Below are 25241 nucleotides of genomic sequence, written 5' to 3'. Positions count from 1 at the left end.
GACTGTCCTTAAACTTGACTTTTCTCATATGATTCAGTATGCTTCAAAAACCTTTACCATAGAGACTTCACCATTTCCTACTGTATTCAACTTTGTATTGACTGTATGTCTTCTCTAATCGAATTAAGCTCTGTGATAGCAGGGGTTCTGTCAGTTTGTCCATTTTTGTATCTGTGTCACTTAGAAAAGGGTCCGGCACATAGGAGGTATTCTATAAATATCCGGAATGAGTGAATGGATTAAAGAGAAATCTTGCTCTTGGTTCCTGAGTACATCTTCTATAATCATAATACATATCTTCATTTGAAATACACTACCAAGTTATACCCTCTACTAATTTAATTAAGACACCAATGTGATAGGCATTTTTTTTTCTAGGTGCAATGGATATAAAGATGAATAGGGCATACTCCCTTGCACTTGAGGGGTTCAGAATCAAAAACGAAGAGCTCATTACCCCTGTCAGCTTCCCCTCCCCTTAATTCAACATCTAATTCATAGTTTGCTCTCCATTAAATCCTTGAGTAGTATTCCTGATGATTCCTCTGAAAGCTAGAGCTCAGTCTTCTGCCCTATTGGCATTCGTCTCTCTTTTGACACCAGTCACCCGTGGACAGAACACAGTTCATGCAGTTCAACCAAATGTGTAATTGCATCACAAATTCTCAGAATAGAGCACTTTCCCACTATAGACACAGTTTATTTATTTATTTTATTGATATATAATTGACATATAACAAGTATTTATTAACTATGCAGTATTTTTAGTGCATCATGCTAGAAGACAGAATAATGAGAAAGAACAAATTCAGATATATATATATATATAATGGGCTTACATAAAACATCTCATTTTATCTGTAGAGTAGTCTTATTTTACAGATGATAAACATTATGGCTGAGGGCCCAGCGTCATGGTTAAATTCAGCATGCTCCACTTCCACGGCCCCGGGTTCACAGGTTTAGATCCTGGGCATGGACTTACACCACTTGTTGCCATGCTGAGGCGGTGTCCCAGGTACAAAATAGAGGAAGGCTGGCACAGATGTTAGCTCGGGGCTAATCTTCCTCAAGCAAAAAAAAAAAAAAAATTATGGCTGGGAGTGACTGAGGAACCACAGTTAACTTTTCCGTTATGCTATATTGCACCCCTTTCTGGTAGTTTCTTTCTCTTGCCAACCCCGTTGAACTTGATCTTGCTCCTCGCTGGCCTCTCTAGTTACATGATCCCAATGGATACACCTGGGATATAAGGTTCTCTTCTGATTTTAGTTTTCTCCTTCTCTGGCTTGTACCACCTCTCACCAACTTCCCTACCGCCCTGGCTTACATGCCGGCCAATACAGAAGATTGTCTGATCTTCCACTGTGACAATTCTCAGAGCCAGATAACCTCAGTTGTGGGTTTTCTTTACACATGGACTTCAAGTTGAGGTTGATAAAATAAACCCATTTCGTTGCACAAGTGAGCTTTTGAAATGTGATTGGGCCATTTTTACTGTTCAAAAATCCTTTTAATCACCCCTTGCTGATTCTCTAGTGAAGTTATCAACTTATGACTCTCAAAACCCTCTTTAGGTCTTTGCACTCTCCAAATTTCAGTTTTCTTAACTTTATCTGCCCAATGAAAATGCTACTGGGAGTTAATGTGTTTAACTTGGTACACTCATTCCCTCAAACTGGCTTCCTTCTACACATCCTTATTTCTGTCAGAGGCATCATTATTCTCTCATGTATTTAAGCTCAATTTTGAAGAATTCTTAGCCAAGTGGTTCCCTTAATACTCCAAATTCTCCCCAAGGGCCAACCTCATTTCTCAATCACTGCTTCTTATGCCATCTTAATTGTCTTCACACTGATACCAGCCAAGAATTATGTAATTATTTTATAACTGTTAAAGATCTTTCCTAACATTCTCACTCTGAGACAGACTGTGTAAATATTTGTTGACTAAATTAATGAGTACTCTAATGAATACATATTTGGTACATGGATAAATAAATAGCTGAGGTGCAGCCACCCCCAAGAAAATTGTGACAGTTTTATGCTACACTTTTTCTAGGTAGGGGTCACATCTTCTTATCAAGAAACTTTTATCCTTTATTTCCCTAAATCTCAAGGTGCTTTCTTTCTAATAAGTACTCAAGATTTTTATTTTGATTTTAGCAAACGTTGAATGACCTTGTGGGAATGTAATAAAGTTTGTGAGGATTCTGTTAATCTCAAAACAAAACAGAATTTACGTATGAGACAAAAATCCAAAAAGACCTTGGAATTTCTTGTGGTCGAGAAGCATAAAGATAAAAAGTTAATAACTATTGCTAAGTTTCTTGCAGTGAGTAAATAATGAATATCTGAGTAAAATTTTAAAAAGTTGGATCATGTTCTTGGAAGACACTTGAAATCATCATGGAGGAATCCCTAAACATCTCTCAAAACCTCTTCAAGTAGTTACTTCTTTGTCTTTCTGAGACCTGAATTTTAGTACTTTTTACTTTAAGTATAACCACATTCAAAGATATATCATATTCCACTCTACAACTCTAATTTAAATTGTCCTCCTGTTCTCTGTGTCTTTCTCTTGGAGCTTTATTTTGTTTTTCATTTATAATTAGCTGTTTCCTAAGAAGAGTTATTCAACTCAAGTATCTCAAAATTGCCAGGGGAATGATGGTAAATATTGGATAAAGATGTGACATATTCCATTCCTTTTTTTTACCACCAGTTACATAGTTTTGAATCAACTCAAACCTGACTACTATAAACCACATTCTCGAATAGCTTACTATTTTAAGTTATCTTGCATTTTTGCAGAAATGAGTGAGTAGACCTCTTGACTCTCCAGCATTCTTTCACCCATCCCAACTGCAGAGCTGTGGATAATCTTTGAGTCACTAAAGACATATTGTATGTGTGGGTGGTTTTTTTCTTTTTTTTTTTTTTCCCAGAGACTGGTAAAATCACACTGGCTCCAGAGTTTCACCCTCCTGCCCTAGCAAGAGAGGTCATCAGTAGCATGGAGTCAGTTGGGGTATCTCCCAATCAGAAACAAATAACAGTGACTCCTTTGGGAATCCACGGAGACCATTACAGACCTTCCAATGAATAGTTAAGCTTTGTAGTGCGCCTCCTTGAGAAACAGCTGTTTGTCTAACCTTTGAACTGGCCGATACATTAATCTGAAGCATAATTTAGTTCTGACTGAGCTCCTGGGTATGGCATGAATAGCTGGCTTGGTTACATTCTACCAGTCTCCAAAATAATACTTTTTTTGCTTGTTTAAAAAAAGGCATTTTCCCCTTCCCAATTTAATTATGTATGATTATTTGATAAGGGAATGCCAGAGCTGGTGGATTTAGTTCCTACACTCCTACCCTGATAACTCTACCTCCATCTAGCCTTGATCCCGCTGTTAGTTACTGATATCCATCAGAATCCGTAAAGCAGCTACTGCCCTCTCCGGAGCCTCTTTTCACACCAAAGGGAAGGCTGTGCTCCGAGCTTTGCTCCGGTGAGGAGAGGTTAAGAGGAGTGGCGCATTTGTACCAGCTCCAGCATTGTGAAGTGCTCTGCTTGTCAAATAACATTGTAGCATTCTACAGGAAAGCCCTAGTTTGAGGCAGACTCCTGTGGAGTCTCCCTTGCAAGCTGGAGAAGGTTTATAGCACACAAAAGCATCCTATTTTGTAATTCCTTTGTGAGAACTAGTATCCATCAATTTGATGGAAAGAATGGGAGAGAAACCCTAGCAACTGGGGAGACACTTTTGGACAACAAATGTGTATAACTGGAAGACTACCATCCCATTCTTCTACGGTTGGAGGCAAAGGAAATTGTAAAATCGGGGAAAAAGAGCTGGTTACCTGAAATGGTTTAAAGTTAAAGAAAAAACAATGCGAGAACATTGGAAGGTACTCAGAAACCTCAGAGATGCAATGGTCTCAAAGAGTCATGAATTCGTTGGTTTGTTTGCTTGATTTTAAAGGAAACAGGAAAACATCACTCTATACAACCGAGAAGCAACTGATGGGTGATTCAGAAATACGAGCGTTGGCCCTGAGTATTATGGGATGGTGAAAACATCGGGGGGTGGAGATTTCGGAGACCTTGAGCCGCCTGCCAAGTTTGAATCTCAGCTCCTCCATTAACTAACTCTGGAGTCATGAGAACTTTTCTCAACCTCTCCATGCATTAGATGTGTCATCTATAGAACAAGAGCAGTTCTGATTCACGCGTCTTGTAGGATTGCTGTGGGTACTCAAAGAAGTAACACATGTCGAGAGAGACTAGCATAGAGTAAATCTCAACAAAATAAGAGCTGATTATAGACCTTTCATTCCCCAGCTGCCTGGCTGTGGGTAAGGCATTCCACATTTCCGAAACTCAATTGTTTCACATATAATATTAGGTGAAGGGACTAGATACCATCCAAAATAACTTCTAGCAATAAAATGCCATGATTCTCATGAATTTTTTAAGTGTTCACATATCTGCTAGTTAATATTTATAATGATAAACACCAATATTTGTATTGTATTTATTGCTTTACAGTACATTTTCTCATACTTTCTTTTTAGACTTATGATAGTCTTTTGAGATAGGTATTATTATATTCACATTTTGCAAATTAGGAAGTTAGGGTTCAGAAAGTTTAAAGGAGTTACTCAAGCTAAAGAAACTATTAAAAGCAAGGTTGCCTCCATATTTTTGTTTCGACTATAACTCAGCAACTTTGGTATACTTCTGCGTGGCTATATTCCCACAGTACATTTATGATAGGTACACAGCAAACTTACATGCAAGGAAAATTTGATTGTCTATGCTTGTGTGGGATATGAAAATAAAATGTAAAAACCTGTATTCATATGGCCTATAGTTTCTGGGCCTCAATTTCTCATCTCTGGAATAAGGAAGTGGGACTAGATATTTCTAAGATCTTCTCTAGCTCTAATAGTCTAAGAGTTTTGCTTCCCTCTTAGAGCACATCTCCTCCTTAACATGAGCCTCACTTGCAACTTACCCTGGTGTTTTCTTTTCTGATGAGGTAGGTCCATTCTTGCAGACTCTGTGCATTTCCAGGCCATATTGCTGGCTTCCGAGGATTTAGATGAAAGACTATGGGATCCCCCTAGACTTTCTAGGGAAGAATTCACTCACTTTCCAGTTAAATAGCGTTATACATCCTGGTACTCTCATTTATTTCATCTCTATTCTTTCAGCTGTGCAATATTCCTGGTACTTTTTTTTTCCTACAAGGAAAGAGAGTTTAATTGTTGAGCATTATTTACTCTCTTTTCCTAGAATATAGGCTTTAGTTGCTTTTGGCAGGAGGCTGGAAGAAGTGTCTCCTTCTGGGAACTCTGATTGTGAAGCACGTTGGAAGTAACGCAAGATTATAGTTACAAATAAAACAAGAGGGGATCCTCCATGTTTTTACTATCTCATCAGAGATCTGGTATTTACCATGAGATAACCAATTTCAGACTATCTAAACCCAAACTGTCAGCCACAAAATCCTGTGAAGTTTTGATATCAGTGACATTTCAGTTTCTGCCTATCCTACCTAATAACAGTACTATTTTCTTCTTGGCTTTGGGGATAAAAACAAAATAACGACAAAAAAAACAACCCAACCCTGACATAGAGTTCATATATAAATTAGTGAAGTCATGTATAAATTAGTGAATAATGGTTTTAAAGTCAAATATTCAACTCCATATATCAGTAGGACATTGCAGAGTTGTCAGAATAGCAGATTCTTTGGATTCTCCTTTTATCGCTTTAAATTCCATTGCCTACACCTGAGTTGTTTCATTTTCCCCTTAATACTCCCAAGAAAAAGTGTCAACCATCAAGGATAGCCCCATATCAATCAATTCCTTTGGGGAGTGACATCAGCAAGATGACAGACTAGGAAGTCCCAGACCCTCCTTCCTCCCATGGAGAAACTGATTTCAACAACAGTATATAGACCAATTCCTTTTGTGAGAAATCCAGAAACCAGTTAAGAGGCTTCTGCAACCCAGGTGAGTGCAAAACCAGTCACATGGAAGCTGGTAGGAAAATTCACGGTGCCCTCTCACCATAGCCCCTCCCCAGGGCACAATGCAACATCATTGGGAGAAAACTCCCAGCTCCTTGCTTCTCTCTGAGAAGCAAAAGAGAAAATTGGACTGTAAATCCAACATTCTGACTTTTTGGCTATTGTCTTGCCTGTCTTGGAGCACCGATGTAACCCAGCATACTCTAGGTGACTGGGGGGATACTGTAATGATGGTGCATATAATTTATCATTTTAATTCTGGTATAGAATTTAAAAGACAAAAGTATAAAAAGTAATCATAACTATAAAAATATGTTAATGGATATACAAAATATAAAAAGATATAATTTGTGGGGCCTGCCTGGTGGCACAGTGGTTAAGTTTTCATGCTCCACTTCAGTGGCCTGGGATTTGCAGGTTCAGATCCCAAGCACAGACCTATGTACTGCTTATCAAGCCATGCTGTGGCCCAGGCATCCCACATATAAAGTAGAAGAAGATGGGCATGGATGTTAGCCCAGGGCCAATCTTCCTCAGTAAAAAGAGGAAGATTGGCAACAGATGTTAGCTCAAGGATAATCTTCCTCACACACACACAAAAATATAATTTGTAACATCAATAACACAAGTGGGGAGTGGGGACTAAAAGCATAGAGTTTTTGTGTGTGATTGAACTTAAGACTAATATCTTAAAACAGCTTAAGCAGTTTTTTTTAAGACTAATAGCTTAAAACAGATTGCTACCACTATAAGATCTTTTATGTAAAACCCTGATAATCACAAAGGAAATACCTATGCAACATACACAAAAGAAAATGAGAAAGGAATCACAGTATGTCACTACAAAACAATCAATGAAACACAAAAGAAGACAATAAGAGAGGAAAAGAGAGACAAAAGGACTACAAAACTGACAAAAACAGTTAACAAAATGACAATAGTAAATTCTTCCCTATCAATAATTACTCTAAATGTAACTGGATTAAACTCCCCAATCAAAATACATAGAGTGAGAGAATGGATTAAAATGACAAAAAAGAAACAAGATCCACTATATGCTGCCTACAAGAATCTCACTTTAGAATTGAGGACACACATAGGCTGAAAATGAAAGGATGGAAAAAGATATTCCGTGCAAAAGGTAACCAAAAGAGAGCAGGGGTGGTTAAACCTACATTAGCCTAGATACAGCCTACTGCCTTAGATAATAGGCTTTGTGTCAAAAACTGCCACAGGAGACAAAGAAGAGGATTATATAAAGACAAAAAGGTCAATTCACCAGGAAGATATATTAACTATATACATATATATATGCACCCAACTTCAGTACCTAAATATCATTGACAAATCGAAGATAGATATAGACAGCAACACAATAATAGGAGAAGATTTCAATATCCCACTTTCTATAATGTTTAGAACATCCAGATAGGAGATCAATAAGGAAACAGAGGACTTGAACAATGCTCTAGACCAAATAGACCTAACAGAACATTCCATCCAGCAGCAGCAGAACATACTTTTTTGATGAGTGCACACAGAACATTCCCCAAGATAGATCACATGTTAGGTCACAATATAAGTCTAACAAACGTGAGAAGGTTGAAATCATACCAAATATGTTTTCCAACCAAAATGGAATGAAACTAGAAATCAATAGCAGAAAGAAAACTGGAAAATTCACAACTATGCGGAAATTAAACAACACACTCTTGAACAACCAATAGATCAAAGAAGAAATCAAAAGGGAATTAGAAAATATCTTGAGACAAATGAAAATGAAAGCACAATATACCAAAACTTATGGAATGCAGCCAAAGCAGTACTAAGAGGTACATTTGTAGCAATAAATGCCTATGTTAAAAAAGAAGAAATATTTCAAATAAACATCCTAACTCTTCACTGCAAGAAACCAGACAAAGAAGAAAAAACTAAATCCAAAGTTAGTAGAAGGAAGGAAATAATGAAGATTAGAGCATAAATAAACATAACAGAGAGTAGAAAAACAATGAAAAAATCATGAAACTAGGATTTGATTTTTTGAAGATCCACAAAATTGACCAGCCTTCAGCTAAATATCCAAGAAAAAAGAGAGAACACTCAAATAAAACAAATCACAAATGAAAAAAGAGACATTACAATTGATGCAAAGTATTAAAATATGTGTTTAAGAGCATCCTCTCTGGTGACAGATGTAGAGGAGGTAATTTAGGGGTCAGGACAGAGTGTCAGTGAAGGTAAACCTGTTAAGAAGCTAATGCAATGTTCCAGCAAGAAATGACAAAGCCTAGAAAGAGAGAGACAGTGGATCAGAAACACAGGAAATAGATTCAGTGGCACTAAGAAGGCAAAACAGCATACTGTGATGATATCACACATACGTGTCTAATGCAAGATAAAATATGAATATGACCAAAAAGGCCCAAGTCTGTACTTTCTGGTGTGATGGGAAAACAATAGACATATAAGCAAATAAATTAACAAGAAAATTATATATGTTACAAAGTGCCATGAAGGAAATAAATAGGGGAGCATTACCATGCATGAATACGCACAAAAATATTAAAGGTGGATTGTGTCAAAGAAAAACCAGAGCTGGACAGTGGTTAAAGAGGTAAAAACAGATTTTATTCGGGATTGTTGCAATAGGGGAAAGAGACGTCTGTATAGAACTGGGTTCGATCCTGAATACAGCATTGGCAAATGGGAATTTATAGCCACGGAGCAGGGTGGGGGTATGTGGATGGGAAATTACTAAGAGGAGACATCAGAAGTAAGGGGAATTCTGGTTAAACTGACCTATCAGGATCTTTGCTAAAGACAGGCTAGGTGATCAGACATGACCTGGGGGATAGGGGAGGATGAGGAACCTGACCAGATATCAAGAGTTCTGTTTAAACTGACTTACCAGGATTCTTTTTGCTTGGGGAAGATTGTTGCTGAGCTAACATCTGTGCCAATCTTCCTCTATTTTGTATGTGGGATGCTGCCACAGCATGGCCTGATGAGCAGTGTGTAGGTCTGTGCCTGGGATTGGAACCCGCAAACCCTGGGCTGCTGAAGCGGAGCACATGAACTTAACTACTACCACTGGGCCAGCTCCCAGGATTCTTGCTAAGACCAGATTTTATAAGGAAGTACACAGATGGGCCTAGGAGAAGGTTCTGGCACCTGACTAAAGTTTAGTCAGGCAAAGAATCTTTGTCAATTCTGAGAATACCTATTCTATTTCATTCTTTGTATAACTCACTATATTTTAAAAACGGACAGTTATTAATGGTAATAATAAAGAAATGTTATTTCCCTTTTGTTAAAAAAGTGAAAGATAAAAAGAGAAAGAGAAAGTAAGAATCAACTAGTTCAGCAATGCTACCTGATTTTTAAAATTGAGTATTTTTATACCTATTTGATAGGAGCTGAGACCAGGAGTTCACTACACTGTTACTTAAATGTGTCAGATCAAACATATGTTTAGATAGATTAATTTTGTATTAGTTCTAATATACCTGCAAATTTAAGAATTTAAAGTGGCATAGTGATATAAAGGTAGCCTTTGAAACTAATATCTTATTAATAAAGAAAAATGTAAAGACATATCTGACATGAGACTTCATATTCTATTTTCAGAAAATAGAATGTGAGGTTGCGTAAAGGAAAGGAAGGTCTTTCTTAATCAGGGTTCATATGGGAATCATTTTAGGTAACAGACCTGGGGAAAACTTCAACCCAAATCAAGTCCATATTCATGAAACATACTCTCTTGTAGAAACTGTGCTAAGCCCTGGGTTGAGCTAGACTCCATCACTGCCCTCTAGGAATAAATTCTCTGATAATGTAGGAACTGATACAGTACATCAAGATTTGGGGTATTCTAAGGTGATATGTACACAGTTTACTTATGTATAGTTGTCAGGAGATTTCCTTTCTCTCCCTCTCCACGGCTTCCTTCCTCCTTATGCTTATGGTTATCACCATCCATAGTTTGACAAAGAGTCTCAGGCTTGTAGATGTTTGTTTATAGGAAGATGTAGCGCATTGTTGATTCCGAGTTTATAAAGGATGCTCGTTTGGGTTGAGAGAACAATTCTCATACAATTTAGAGGGAAACTATGAGTTTTGTAATGTGTTTCTCATGTATAAGGAACTGATTAACGTCAGACCAAAGCAGTGGTGTGCTTGTAAATGTTTAACAACTTGCTCTCTGTGGGAGGGGGAAGGAAGCCTAGATTTATAGCATTTGCCAATTTCCATGGTGTAAACACTCCTACTATGGTTTATTTCAAGCCACCAACATGACAGTACTGAATGCATAGTTGGGAACAGATGGTCGCAGTCAGCTTTTGCAAGTCTATAGGGGCAGCTCTGCAGGCCACTGAAGAGTGTCAAGTAACTTGAAAAATCTGGTGTCCTGAACGAATCTCAAATATAGCCTTTGTCACTGATAACTCTTTATGGGCTCTTAAAACTTGAAGCAAAATCCTCAACAGGTATATGGAAAAGTAACATGTGATGATAAAAAATCATTCATGAGGCAGTATAGACTTTATATAGGTAAAATTGAAAATGTATCAATTTTTCTTTTTCAATATTTTGGTTTGGGCACATTTCCAATATTTCTAACTGCCTAAACCAAGCTTTTTTTCCCCTTCCAGACAGGACAAAACATATTCTCCTGTGTGTCAACGTGAAACAATATATAGTTATTATCTTATGATCTGCTAAATATATAGAGATTTTAAAACACTAATAAAATCATTTGTGAGTAAAAATTAATGTTAAAGATGATCCAGAGAGACCAAAAAAAAAGGCAAAATGGTATCTATGAGGTGTACTTTCAACTTAGAATTTCCCAAATCTTGATGTACAATCATTAGTTCCTAAATTATCAGAGATTTCAACTCCTAGAGGACAAGGATGGAGTCTGGCTTATCCCTTTATCCCAGTGCCTAGCACAAGTTTGACAACAGAATAGGTTTAATAAATATTGAGCTGATTTGTATCAAGATTTTCCCTGGCTTCCAGTATCCAAACTAACTCTCATTCTAACCCTAGATGAAGGCAGACCTTCCCTTCTCATGGTTTCCGTTAGCCTGAAGTTGCATGGATTCACAGAGAGAAAAAAAAAATGTCTACAAAACCTGACAAAGTATGTGAATGGACTTTAAACACACCAACAAAAGTAGATATTAAAGAAATAGATAAAAAATTTTTCAAGGTTTTTGGTAATCAAATATACGCAAAGAAAATAAATATTTTTAAAACATAATATTGTCCAATTCTAAGGATCTAGCGGTAAAAACTGGAGTTCCAATGCCTTTAACTATTACTGGAAGGTAATTCAAACCTTTTTGCAGAGCAAAATAGATCAAGAGATCAAGAGATGTGAAAATGATTATAGCTTTTGATCCAGAAATTTCTTTCTATGGAATGTATGTATATGTATTTTCCATAGAAAGAAATATAGAAAGATATACATATATTTCAAATGGTTAGGAAAAAGTCCTACATGATTTTAGATGGTCACTGAATATTTTATACAATTCAAGATATGAAAACAACCAAAAATTTTAACAAAGAGGAGAGGCTAAGTAAATTATGTGGCTCCATGCTGACAGACGAGTAACAGATACTTGGAAAAAGTGTCCGGATTATAAAACTTAGAAAATATTTTTGAAATGCTAGGAAAAATGTAATACAAAATTCTATACACATTATAACTCTAAAGCAGGAGCTGGCAAACTTTTTTATGTAAAAGGCCAGATAGTTAATATGTTGGGCTTTGCAGGACGTACCATCTGTGTTGCAACAGCTCAACTCTGTCGTCATAGTGTGAAAGCAACCTTGGATAGTGTGGAAATGAACGGATATGGCTGTGTTCTAATAAAGCTTTATCTACAAGTCAGGTGCCAGCCAGATTTGGCCCAAGGGCCGAAGTTTGCAGATGCCTGCTCTAAGCATGAATGTTATGAACTAGAAGGGACTCTGTAAAATTGAAAGCAGTTTTTTTGAAGTGGGTAGCGTCATGGTATTTATTTTTTTCTTTTTCTTAAACACTTGTTTAATATTTTTGCTATCTTTTTGAATATATATGAACACCTTGGAAACTATATACTGTCATATAAAAACACCTGGCTCATTATAAACCTGTAATTATGTTTTGACATAGTAAGGTGGCTCATTCAGGATGTAATTTTACATGAGAGAAATTCGTAAAGAAAAATTTTTTACTATAGAGTTCAATTTAACAGAATTCATAAAATATCTCTCCAGATAACAAAAAGTAAAAACACTTTATGTAAAATTCATGTTCACAACAGTTATAGTTTATAAGCATCTATTAAACAAAAGACATTAGGAGGTTTGGGTTTATGTACATCATTTCCCTTAATCTTCATGACCATCCTAATGAAGTAAATTTTATTTTCCTCTTTTGACAGAAATCTGATTTAGGTAATTTTCTTCAGTCTCACAGCTGATAAATGACAAAGCTGGGAATAGAACCCATGCTATTAATTGTCATGCTATCTTTGCTGTATATTTTCTTCTTCAAAACTATTTTATTAATGAAATTGTCCCTTGATGTAGAAATATCACTTTTAGGATATTATGGAAATGTACCTCCAACAATATGGGAAAAATTGCACAAGACTTTTCATTGTGACTTTGTTATTAGTAATAGAAAATATCTGGAAAAAACACAGGTCTATATACGCATGTGTTTACAAGTGTCTGTATATATATATATATATGATATAATATGTATATTTGATATATATATACAGATAAATAGTAAGGTAGCTTTTAAGTAAGAAAGAAAGGGATACATATATATATATTTTCTTTTCCCTACCCCAGATTTTTGCAAAGCATAGGGCTAGGGAAGAGAATAAGAGCTCTCCAAGCATATCCTTTTATAAAGTTTTACTTTTGAAATATTTTCCATTTAAAAACTAAATTTAATTTAAATTTAATTTTACTGACATGATGGTTTAAAAAAACTTAAAATTGAATGCCTAGAGAAACTACTAACTATATATCAAATTGATAACAGAGCAACACAGAAAAACCACAGAAATCCAAGTAAAACTTTGACCATATTATTCTTCCTGAGAACTCTCAGTAGGATATATTTTGGGGAAAAAAAGTCCTACAAACATACCTTACACTTTTCTTTCTTGGTAGGTTTATATTTGATAGTGTTCTGAAAGTAGAAATCCCAAAATCTGTATGTGTGTGTTACAGGATTGTGCAAATAAAGGCGCAAATATATTGGTAGCATTGGTACCAATGTTATCTCTGTAGAAACAAGGAGACACATATATCAAACAAGAAAAGAAAATAAAGAACTCCGTAACTGACGTGAGGTAGCAAAATAGAAACAACCTAAATGAATAAACAATGTTACAGGCACACAACTGAGAACCATGGAGGTGAATAAAAGATTGAGAAAGTTCTCAATGAATTGATGTGTTTTTTGAATGCATATTAAGTAACACCATACAAATAAACCGGCCTGGACTCCTCTAAATGTCAAAGACAAGAAATACAAAAGAGATGAATAGTTCTAGATTAAAGGATGTTAAAAATGAGACATGCCAACCAAATGCAGTGCACTCTTCTTTATTGGACTTTGGATGATCTTGGATATATTCAACTGCAAAAGACATTATTACATAATGAGAGAAGCTTGAGTGTAGATTGCACCATACATGTATTATACTGTATTATCTATATCAATGTTAATTTTCTTTTTTTTTTTTTTTAAAGATTTTTTTTTATTTATTTTTTCCCCCCAAAGCCCCAGCAGATAGTTGTATGTCATAGCTGCACATCCTTCCAGTTGCTGTATGTGGGACTCGGCCTCATGATGGACGGAGAAGTGGTGCCTTGATGCGCACCCGGGATCCGAACCCGGGCCACCAGCATCGCAGCGCGCGCACTTAACCACCAAGCCACAGGGCCGGCCCTCAATGTTAATTTTCTTGAGTGTGATCATGGTGTTATGGTTTCAGAGAAGAAGATCCTTGTCATTAGGGAAAATATGCCGAAGTAGTTAGGAGTGAAGTGTCACAGAGTATGCAAGAGACTCTCAAATGATTCAGGGAAAAAAGTCTATATGGAGATACGTAGATAAATAGAGCAAAAGGAAAAAATAAATGTAGAAAAATGTTAATGATTGTGATTCTAGGTAATCCATATACAAAGTTTATTATACTACTTTTGTAACTCTTCTGAAGATTTGAAATTGTTCAAAATAAAAAGTTGGTTTAGGAAGTAAAAACTATTATATTTTCCCCTCAAATTTGAATGACAGCTAATAGAAAATTCTCATAAAACTGTAATACCATTATTTTCCCTGAGCACTTTGAAAATACTACTCCGATTTTTCTGATGTTAAGTATGTTGTCAACCTAATATTGTTATGTTTTTTAAACCAGGTAATCTGTCTCTTTCTTTCTTAAAGTTTTATGGTTTTTGTCTTTGCCTTTGAAGTTCTACCTTCACTTTCTGCTTGCCAGGTTTGTGTTGGTTTATATTAACCCTGTGAGGCCTTGCAGCAGCCTTCCATTGGTGAATTCATTTCTTAGTTTAGATCTGGAAACTTGGGAATCATTCCTTAAAACAATCTTTAAAATTTACACCTTCTGTCTTTAGCTGTGTCTAGTCTATTGTGTAAGCACACACTTCAAACAGATCTGTTTTAAAGTCTCTTTAAATTTCTTTATTATTTTTAGTTATTAGGGGACATTTTTTGAATATTCGTTTGATTCTACTGATACTCCCTAAAAATGCCCTCTTGTGTGATACATATTACATGTTATGTGTATTATATATATATTTGCCTTGTCTGTAGCACTAGGAAATGTATCCATCTCTGACCAGTTCTCGTATTACTTTTTCAGTCTGAGATACACTTACTCATATATAATGTGAATTCAGATCCCATAATCGGTTGTAGCACTGGCTTGGATTTCCCACTTTTCAAGGGTGGCTCCTTTCTACCCAGGGCCTCAGGCAGATCACAAGTTTCTTTGCAGTTTCTCCAGATGGGAAGAGTTTTTGTTTCTGTTTTAGAGACAGATCAATATTTGTGACTCTGTGCTCTATGCATAGCTCAGTTGTAGATCCCCATATTTTAGGGCCTAAGACCCTGACTTCCATTATTGAGGATTATAGAACTCCATCCTCCATGGAATATATAAGGAGTTAGATTTGGAAAGTAAATGCACAGGAAATGACCAGATGGGAAGCGAACAGAGTGAGGTCCATAGAAAAAGTTAAAGGTGACAAGGTGATCAAATAAAGCAAAAATATTTTCCTAACAGCCTTTCATGCAGATGGGGAACATCATTCATATCATAACTTCATTCATCATCTCTATGTATAATTTTATATCCCTATTCCATTACTGCCACTTGTGGGCAAGCAAAACAGATTGCGTTAATTATATTTATTTTAAAAACTTAATTTTTCAGTTTATAAAGGTACATTAGAGGCATATTGCTTTTCCCTCTCCTAAAAATGTACTTATCCTCTCCAATAATAAGATTGATGTGGGATTTGCTGTGTTCTTAGGGATTCTGCCCCTCTGACCACACTACACTGATCTGGAGGGTGGGCATCTAAATTGGCCCTTCCCCGGAGTTGTTTAGAATTGCTACTAGTTAAAGGGATCCAAACTCTTCCTGGAGGTGAAACTGAGAAATGTAAGTCATTTGGAGAGGATTTGAGAATAAGAAATCACGAGACAGACCAAGAAGCACATTGGTGTCCCAGGTGGGAGTAAAGACACCGTCTTCAAAATGCCCTGCCCTGCCTGCCCCAGCTCACATCACATGGATTAGAGATGAACAACCCAACCAAGCTCTTCCCAGATTCCTAAGCCACAAATCATGTGCAAAATGATGGTTTTGAGGCACTAAGATTTGGGGTAGTTTGTTATACAGCCATAGATGACTGGACTCTTAACAACAAAAAAAGAGAGGCTCTATGGAAGAGTTAGTTAAGACTAATAGACATATTAACTTGTTGATACCCACTTTTGACTCGAAACCACAACGAGTGGAAAGATGACAGAGCTGAAACATACTGTCGTCCATGGATATTTATCCAAAAGAGTTCTATTAAGTGACAAATGAAGACACGTCTCATCTCACTGACAAGATCCCTGAAATTTTGAGAATATCACACCTGGATACTGAATTCAGTTTGAGGCCTTTAAGCCCCAGACACTTTGGAAGAAGTTCAGAGAAGAGCAATCCCAACTCTGACCCACACATCCTCCAATTAAGAAATAAAAAATTAAAAAAAAAAAAAAAGCAGAACCCCAACAACAGTCTACCTCACACATAAAACCACAGTGATTAAAGAAGGAAGGTCTGGCTGGAGATAAAAGACAAAGCACGTAACTAATGACAAGGAAATATACCTCAGGGCCAGCAACTGGTAACTACAGGAAAGGTATGATCAAGGCTACAAATATTTGAAAGTCATTTTGCATCAGCAGTAGAACAACTTTTTATGAGGTGTTACTAATAAGGTAAAAAAAATGGTTTAGTTTTTCTTTTTGAATTTCTCCTTTTTTTTTTTTTTTTCCAAGCCTACATTTACAAACTTGGAGCAAAAATTATGAACTTGTGGGAGTAGCATATTTTACTGAAAGTTAGAGATAAAGGAATATTTGTGTCATGATAACACCAATAAGATAATCAACTTTTTTCCCTCATTCTTAATTAGGCAAAATTTTCCACAGGCCCCAGCCTTCCCCGATCTTGCGTATCTCCATGTTTCTCTTGATTAGACTCTTGTCCCCATGCAAACTAAAAATAATTTTTAAAAACCTTCCTTTTAAATTGTGCAGAGCACTTCAGTCCACTCCCCAAATTTCTCTCTGTTTTTGGATCCCTCTGGATTGCTTATGGTAGTTGCCTGAGGCATTATCTGCTTACCTCAGGTTTGAATCTCTGCCCCTTTCAACCGCCTCTGCCAGGAGCTGAAAATAGATTTGTTGAATTATGGCAACCTCTAAGAACCTAGTGACTCCAGTCAATTTTGGTTTTAAATAGCATTTTCTTTTTTTCTGTGAGTCTGTGACAAGGTTAGTGTTTGAGACATTTATTATGGAATTTTATTGGAATAAACACCTCGAGGCAGGGTGGGGGGCAGGATTGATAATTAGAAGTTGCAGAGCTGCCAATTTTAACCCAGTGGTTCTCAACTGGGGGCAATTTTGCCCCCCACCCCGGGGGACAGTTGATAATGCTAGAGACATTTATTATTTTCATGATGGGGTGGAGGTGAGGGATTGCTACTGGCATCTAGTGGGTAGAGGACGGGAATGATGCTCAACATCCTATATAATGTATGGGACAGACCCTTCAAGAGAATTACTCAGCTCAAAATGTCAGTAGTGCCAAACCTGAGAAACTCTAGCTTTGGTTAAACTCCAGAGGTAGTGTGGAACTTAAATGACTCATCAGAATTTCCCTGAGTTGGGCAAAAGTGAATGAACCTTTATAACCCCATCTCTATCCGTAGGTGAATATAGGCAGGCAATGCCTGAAGAAGCTGACAGCTGAAGTCTGTCCAGAGACTGCACTCCTAGAACCTGACAATCACTACTTCACTGAAGACAGATGCAGGCAGCACATCTCCATTCCTTTGGTTCTCTGCTTTATGTGCAATAGTACAGAGAACAATATTTCATGCTACTTTCCCGTGTTGCTGAGGATAAAGAAAAATCCATACATACCTGCATGGTTAATTTCTACTGGAGCATAGCTAACTATATGACCCACTGTTTATGGAATTCTCACTGGTATGTCAGGTTCTCTATCTGCTCCATCATGCCTCATGTATCCTTATGCTAACCATTATGAAATTTAATAATAACAAATCTTTAAGTACTTGATAAGAGTTCCATTTCTGGCTAATTCAGTACTAAATCAAATGAAAACGCTTAATACTCCTTGTTTGCAATCAAAAGCAAAATGCAGATTTTCTGACTTTTAAAGTCATAGTATGTAAGAAGTAGAAGGGACCCTAGTAGTCATCTAGTCCAATTTTGCATGCAATCTGCTCGTGTATCCTTGTATCCACAACACCTCCAGCAAATTCTAATCTCCTTAACTATCTGCAGTGAAATGCTACTTGCCATCTCAAGTGGTAACTCATTCCAATTTAGGACGTATTTAATTGTTTTTTTCTCCTTTATTAAGCCTGCAAGTTCCTACCTACAACTTCTTCCCACTGCTTGTAACTGCGTCTTATGGATACTTGTGATCTGTGTGAACAATGCTGAGAGTTATTTTGTTTCCAAATAGACTATTTGTTTCCAAATATTTTCCGTATCAAAATATTTTCCAAACTAAATATATCTTTTTTCCTTCAACTTGTGTGCTTCATAAAGCCTGGGCTTGACTCTGCCCATATTCCAGGCTCCCATGAACTCTAAGATGGTGTATTTGCCTTTGCCAATATTCCTTTAGCTTTGTCTTCACTGAAAAATTTTGCCTTGTTCAGAAAAAAAATCTAGAGTAACATTTTCTCTGATGGAACAAATGATAGATTATTAATCCAACAAAATTTCCTTGTTACATAATATTATCATAAATTATTGTTCAACATCATTTGCAAAAAAATAGTTAATCACTGTTTGTGTTTATTTTTATAATGTCTATATCAAGAAAATAATGTCTGAAAAATAACATAGATAGAGACAGGAAAAATAATGGGAATTTTGTTTTTCTCATTATTTTCATTAGGGCAGTTTTTAAATTGCCCTTGAATATGTTAGTTATTTCTCTGATATTTTAGATGGTTGAAGCCCAAAATGCACAAATGATATTTGAAGGTAATGAGGCTTTTCTTTCTGGAATGTAGTCCCTGTTATAAAAATATGAATAATAGTAGCAATGAATAGAATATGTTAATAATTATTCATAATGGTTAATTCTAAGTTTAATAATTAACATAAAATTGCAAAAAGAAACATTTGGTCATGTATAGTATGCATATTGTAAAATGACATTGCATAATCAGTCCAGAGGTAGTTAATGAGTGCCCATTTGAAATCCCTACTCATTTATGTTTATGCTTATTAGTATATAATAATTACTAAAATAATTGGTGATAAGAAAATGGAGTATGTAAATAGTTCTCTATATGTAAGTCCAAAAGATGACATTTTCTTTGGAAAAGTGATTCTTATATGTCACATTTTTAAGAGGCCAAGTTTAGTACATCCATTTCAGTCACCAGAATCAACTTTTATGGAATGGATTCAGGGCTCTCATTTTTTATTAAAAGAAATAAACATGTTTCTCCTCTTTGAGTTTAAGAGAGTACTAACAACAATGTATTATTGGCATAAAGAGAGAAATCCTTTCTACCATTCTGTAGGTTTTATGAATTTGGTATCTCTTTTGCCATAATTCCTACCTGCAGGGAATAAAACTAATGTTCATTTTCTTTTTACTTTCTTTCTTTGGTGAGGAAGATTGGCCCTGAGCTAACATCTGTTGCCAATCTTCCTCTTTTGGCTTGAGGAAGATGGTTCCTGAGCTAACATCTGTGCTAATCTTCCTCTATTTTGTATGTGGACACCACCACAGCATGGCTTGATGAGTGGCGTGTAGGTCTGCACCCAGGATCCAAACCTGAGAACCCTGGGCTGCCAAAGCAGAGCGCACAAACTTAACCCCTACGCAACTGGGCCAGCCCCCACTAATGCTCATTTTCAATGCAAATATTTAAGAGAAAGAATAGACTTGGGACGCCATATTACATAGGAGTGGCCAACCGCTACAATCAACAACCCCCAAATCTTAGTAGGTTCATCTAAGAAAGGTTGATTTCTGGCTCATGAAGCAGTCTAACGCACATTTGCAGATGGTCTTCAGACCATCCCCTTGGCCTTAAGGTTCTATTTTATGATACGTGGAAGGCCACACAATAGGTTTCATGGATCAAGGCTGGAAGTAGCATACATCACTCTCTCTCACATGAACAGAACTTGGTCACCCAATGCTAGGAAAGTGCAAGAATGTCTAGCTGTGTTCCCACAAAGAAAAGAAAAATATTTGGTGAACAGCATTGTCTATGCCACAGACTGATTTGGGAGCAATTATTTCCCCTACTTATTTTTTGCTATAATTTCATGACCTAACTCATATCCCTGGCCCTGAACTATATTATAACATTGGGTTGTCCTAGCCTCCTGATCCCCAGTCAGTTTGCAAGGAGAATTGAGAACAAACAGGACAATTCAGGCTTCCTAAGGGCTACCCTGAAGTGGCAGAATGGTCTGATGGTCTTCCAAAAAGTGCCCTTCTTCCTCGCCAGCTCTCTCGTGGCTATCACTAACATGACTGCCACAACACAGCCGTCACAAACGCACCTCCCACACCCCGGTGCCTCTGTCAGCTCACCTGCCCTTTTTAAACCTAGCACACAAATCACTTTGTGTATGAAGTATGAGTGAGCTAAATTTTTTATTATCTTAGGTTACCTGATAACACAGACAGTAACTGAGATGGAAGGAGAGGAAATGGCATTGCTGGGAGAGGAAGAAATTGATACAGTGCTTAGTCAGAACTGACTGAAATTCAAAAGAGAAAGGGATAGAGTAGTTATTGCTGGGAGGAGCTAAGTGCATAAATTCTCATTCAACTTGCCAATCTAAAAGATCTCCTTACTGAGGTATAATTGATACACAAAACATTGCACATATTTAATGTATACATTTTGATGAGTTTAAACATATGCATACCCTGGTGATACCATCACCACAATCAAGATAATAAACAGAGCCATCACTTCAAAAAATAAATAAATAAAATAAAAGATCTCCAAAAGAAGTGAATGACACGCCAAATGAATAACATTTTAATATTAATTTTTATGATGCTTTGTCCACACTGGCTAATTATAATATAATCTGTGTCAAATTGAAAAAAAAAAACAATAATCCTGAATCTGTATTCTTCATGCTCAATAACTTTGACGCAACAGAACATGTGAAATAGTCCCTCCCAAAAATCCGACCTGGTTGGCAAAAAAGTGGTTTAGTTAATTGTTCTTTAAATACTCATACTGTGTCTTAATATTGTCCTCTATATTAGAGCCCAAAACATGGATCTAAGTGTTGATGCCATCTGGCAAGTCCAAGCCCAGGCTGGTAAGGGTGAGGAGAAAGACAGAAGTGAGGTAAAGATACAGGGCGTCATGGTACAATTCACTACTGTGGTGGTAACTCCTTTAACACAAGCCATGAAAGACACAACTGGTTGTATAGGACATACATTTGCTTGGCAAATAAGACTTTTCTGAAAGGTTTGCGAGGAGAAATTACACCACAGAGCAGCCGATGAAAGAAGAAAGGAGGAGAAATTTATCTATTCAATTTCTTCCAGTCTTCCATTTCCCATTGTCATAATTCACCCATGGAGAGCTAACATGCTCACACTTTCAAAATGTATCCTTCAGCCCTTGTCAACTTCTCAGACAACTAGATATCATGTTGTCTGTTGAGACATTTCATCCAAGTGTAAAAATGGAAAAGGAAATCAACATGGATAAAGCTGTTGACCGTGAGAGAGAAAAGAGACAGCTAAGGGAAAATGAGAAAGTCTACAATGTTTGTATCCCACACAGTGCCCATTCCTAGTACTCATATCCATCTATGTCCTTCCAGTGTGTCAGCTCACTGGGGAAGTCACCACAAGGTGAGCCCACAGACCTGTAAAATAATTGCAAGCCAGAACTGCATTTATCACTTGATCTTCACCCCCATTCTAATTGGTGAACCATGGTGGCATTTCCAGTCTCTGAGTATCAATGTCATCTGGAACCCCATACCTAACATTCTTTTAAAAATCTGCATATTTCCTATTCACCAGTATGCAGTTATCTTGGCAAATAGCTATATGATTATTCGGAGGAACAATTGGAGGAATATTTACTGCATATTCTTGCTATGGAATTGCAGGGTCCCCGCTCAAGGTAACCCAGCCTCCCCTTCCATCAGTGCATCTGGGTATCTGGCACAGCTTATATTTGGAGACTGGGTAAGTAGCTTTGCCTTTTCAATGCAATAGCTGTCATTAGCCATCTGCTAATTTAACCTGCTCTTGATTTTTTTTCCCCCTAATTGTATAGAACATATAGCATCCTATTCAGCTCTCTGTCTCACTTCCATAGGAATACCATGGTCTGTTAGCTGCCACCACAGATCTTTGTGGGTCCAGGCCCTGTTTTCCACTTTGAGTGATGATTAGATCCACCTTGGTGCTGATGATTAATTGCTGCTACTTGCACTATGCCTTTCTAGAATCCCATCTTTCCTAGAGAGAATAGAGAGACAATAGAGAATTCCGGGAGCAAACACAGAAAATTATTAGGGCTAACTCTTGTAATCCTTTGTAAAATATTAACTCCTGGTTCATGAGATTCTGAGCCTGTCGGGTCTTATATTCCACCTCCCTTTCCAGCCTAACAGTCCTAAGACCTAGACCCATACATCCTTTCTGGTTTCTTGCCCCTACACAGCCATGCAATGCCATGACTTTTCCAGTATAGGTTATTTCTTCCTGGAGTATGGCTTTGATTTCCCCTTTGAGGCTGTGCTGAGACCTCACTTTGGTTATGGCCTGTAGGGAATGTGGGGTGATGGGAGCACATCTTAAGGGGACTAAGTGTCTTATTATAAGACACCCGCCTTGTGTGAGATCATTGCAGAGTCTCCAGGTAAGAGGAGACTGAAGTATGTCCTATAACCATAGAGAAGGGCTGGAAATTTGGGTTCTATATTGTTAGGTTCATCCACCCATTGCCCCATCCCAGATCTCAGTGTCCCACTCTTTCACTTTCAGAGTCCTAACTTTGTAATAGAAAAACTACCAAGGCTGCAAATTTAGTATCCTCTGGCTTTCTGAGCATGATTTGGGAAGTATATTCCCTGACTCTTTTAATCTAATATTTAAGGTCTGTACTATTGACATAAATAATTTCTTCACATTTCAATCCTAATAAATAACATGATTTCCCAAATTATTAAATTCCCTTTCAATGCCTTGCCCTCCATCTGCACATCATAATCAACCACAGGTGGATGCTAAGGTAATTATGATACTACTCCACGCCAGCAGTCTTTGTTTTCAGAGAGCTGAGTAACCTGACTACAAAGCCCCATCCTGAGGCACAATTACATTGACCTTGGTGCTCTAGAAAATAGAGCCTGAGGCAAAGGATAACGTGCTGGCAATTTATTGGGACGTTCATGCACGGGGCTCTGAGAGGGAAAAGGAACAAGATGCAACTGAGACAGGAGAGAGGCAGGCAAGGGAGCTGGAGAAGGTGTACAAATATTGTAACCCCAATTTTTTTTTAGAAAACTAATAACCAAACATTGAAATATTTAATCATTTTAAATATACTTTCTGTGGTCGTGGTCTTCTTATAATTTAAATCAATATAGTTATATTTTGGGTGTATCATTTTCATTGTTCTGTTTATACAGTATGAACAAAAAACCTATTTACACAGGAAAGCAGCAGATAGCACATATTCAGGAGCAAATGATCTCTCAACTGAAACAGAGATAATGTCTTCTAGGTCATCTGAATTAGGAGCAGAAGTAGTTCATCTATGGACATAAACACATTCAAACCATCAAATTATATGGGAAATGTCTATATGAATGATTTGCTGAGATAATACATCAGAAGTGTGAAATCCATAAAATAGGCACTTTCAAGCTGTTCCTGTTAGTTTCAAAACCTTTTTCAAAACATCCCTCCTTTGTGAAACTTGCTCCAGGTAGGGCTGGTTACTTCCTTATATGCATTTATTTGGCACATGGTGCATTATTTTATATATTTCCTCTCTCTCCCCCCAACTTGAAGATCAAGGATGGCATTTTTCATCTGCTCTGATGGCTAAAACAGTAAGTGTATGAGCAATGTTTTAATAAATGGATGAATGAAAGAAATGGCACTTTTACTTTCAAATACCTCATGCTTTCGAATCTTGCACTTTTTGCCTTTCTCAATAATTCTCCAAATATTCCTCCAGGCATCCTGGGTCCTTACATCCTATTGTGTCAAAACATTCTCTCAAGAGAGAAGCTGAAATTTAGTTTTACTAAAATGTAAGTGAATAGAAACAGTGTAAGGATAACATAATTCATAATAAATAGAGATTTCTCAATTTAAAATCTATTACTATTTCAAATGCCCTGAAAAATGCAGAAAAAAAGATTATCTAAAAATAGGAGAGAAAAAAATTAGTTTTGAAAGTATAGTTACATATTAATTTGCATCTGAGTGCGTGTGTGTGTGTGTGCATGTATATGGAGAAATTAGTTTTTCCCTAAACTGGAGAATTAGAATGTTTCATGAAATTAATGGAAAGAGTATCCTAGAAAGAATAAAGGGAAGCCTGGATAAATTAAAGATGTTATCTTCAACTAAACTGGAGTAATTGGCTAAATTAACTTGTCTTAAAGAGACACGTATTGAGACATTGCAAAATAAAGGAAAGATAAAAGGAAATTAGAGAATATAATATGGCATATAAACAGCAATAGTTAGAAATAAGGGGGAGACTGAGAATCCACCATGGAGGGGAGAAAAGGTTCACATGTATAGAAGTGACTAAATGTGGCAGTTCATTCTGTGAAAAGAAGCCTTACTTTCTTTCAACTGACATATGGACAAAAATCTTGCATCCAAATTTTCTCCCAAATCCTATATAGAAAAAGATCACAATATAAATTAAAAGTAAAAATATATGAATATAAGAAATGGTAGCTCTTTCTCTGTTAACCTATCGAAATTGCCCAAAGATTATATTCTTTGCAGACATTTACATATACATTTGTGCATAGAGAAACAGATTTATTAGCAAATAGTTTAAAGTTTTCAACCATTATCTGATGACTTTGGCACTTTTTACTTTTTTTTTAAGGAAAAAATCTTTATTACCCATCATGAAGATTTCAAGATATTTGAAAAAGTAGCTGTTTGTTTCTCTATGAATACATTCTAAGTCATTTTACTATTGATGTTAAAAAATATTTAATATAACCAAAACAATTGCCTTCAAAGAAACCTGCGTTTATATTTATTTTTTTTTAATTTTTTGTTTATTGCAGTAACATTGGTTTATGACATTGTAAAAATTTCAGGTGTACATCATTG

This window comes from Ceratotherium simum, chromosome 32 (genome assembly GCF_057802395.1).
Source record: "Ceratotherium simum simum isolate JZ-2026a chromosome 32, ASM5780239v1, whole genome shotgun sequence".
Lineage (NCBI taxonomy): Eukaryota > Metazoa > Chordata > Mammalia > Perissodactyla > Rhinocerotidae > Ceratotherium > Ceratotherium simum.
This window is presented reverse-complemented; position numbering follows the sequence as displayed.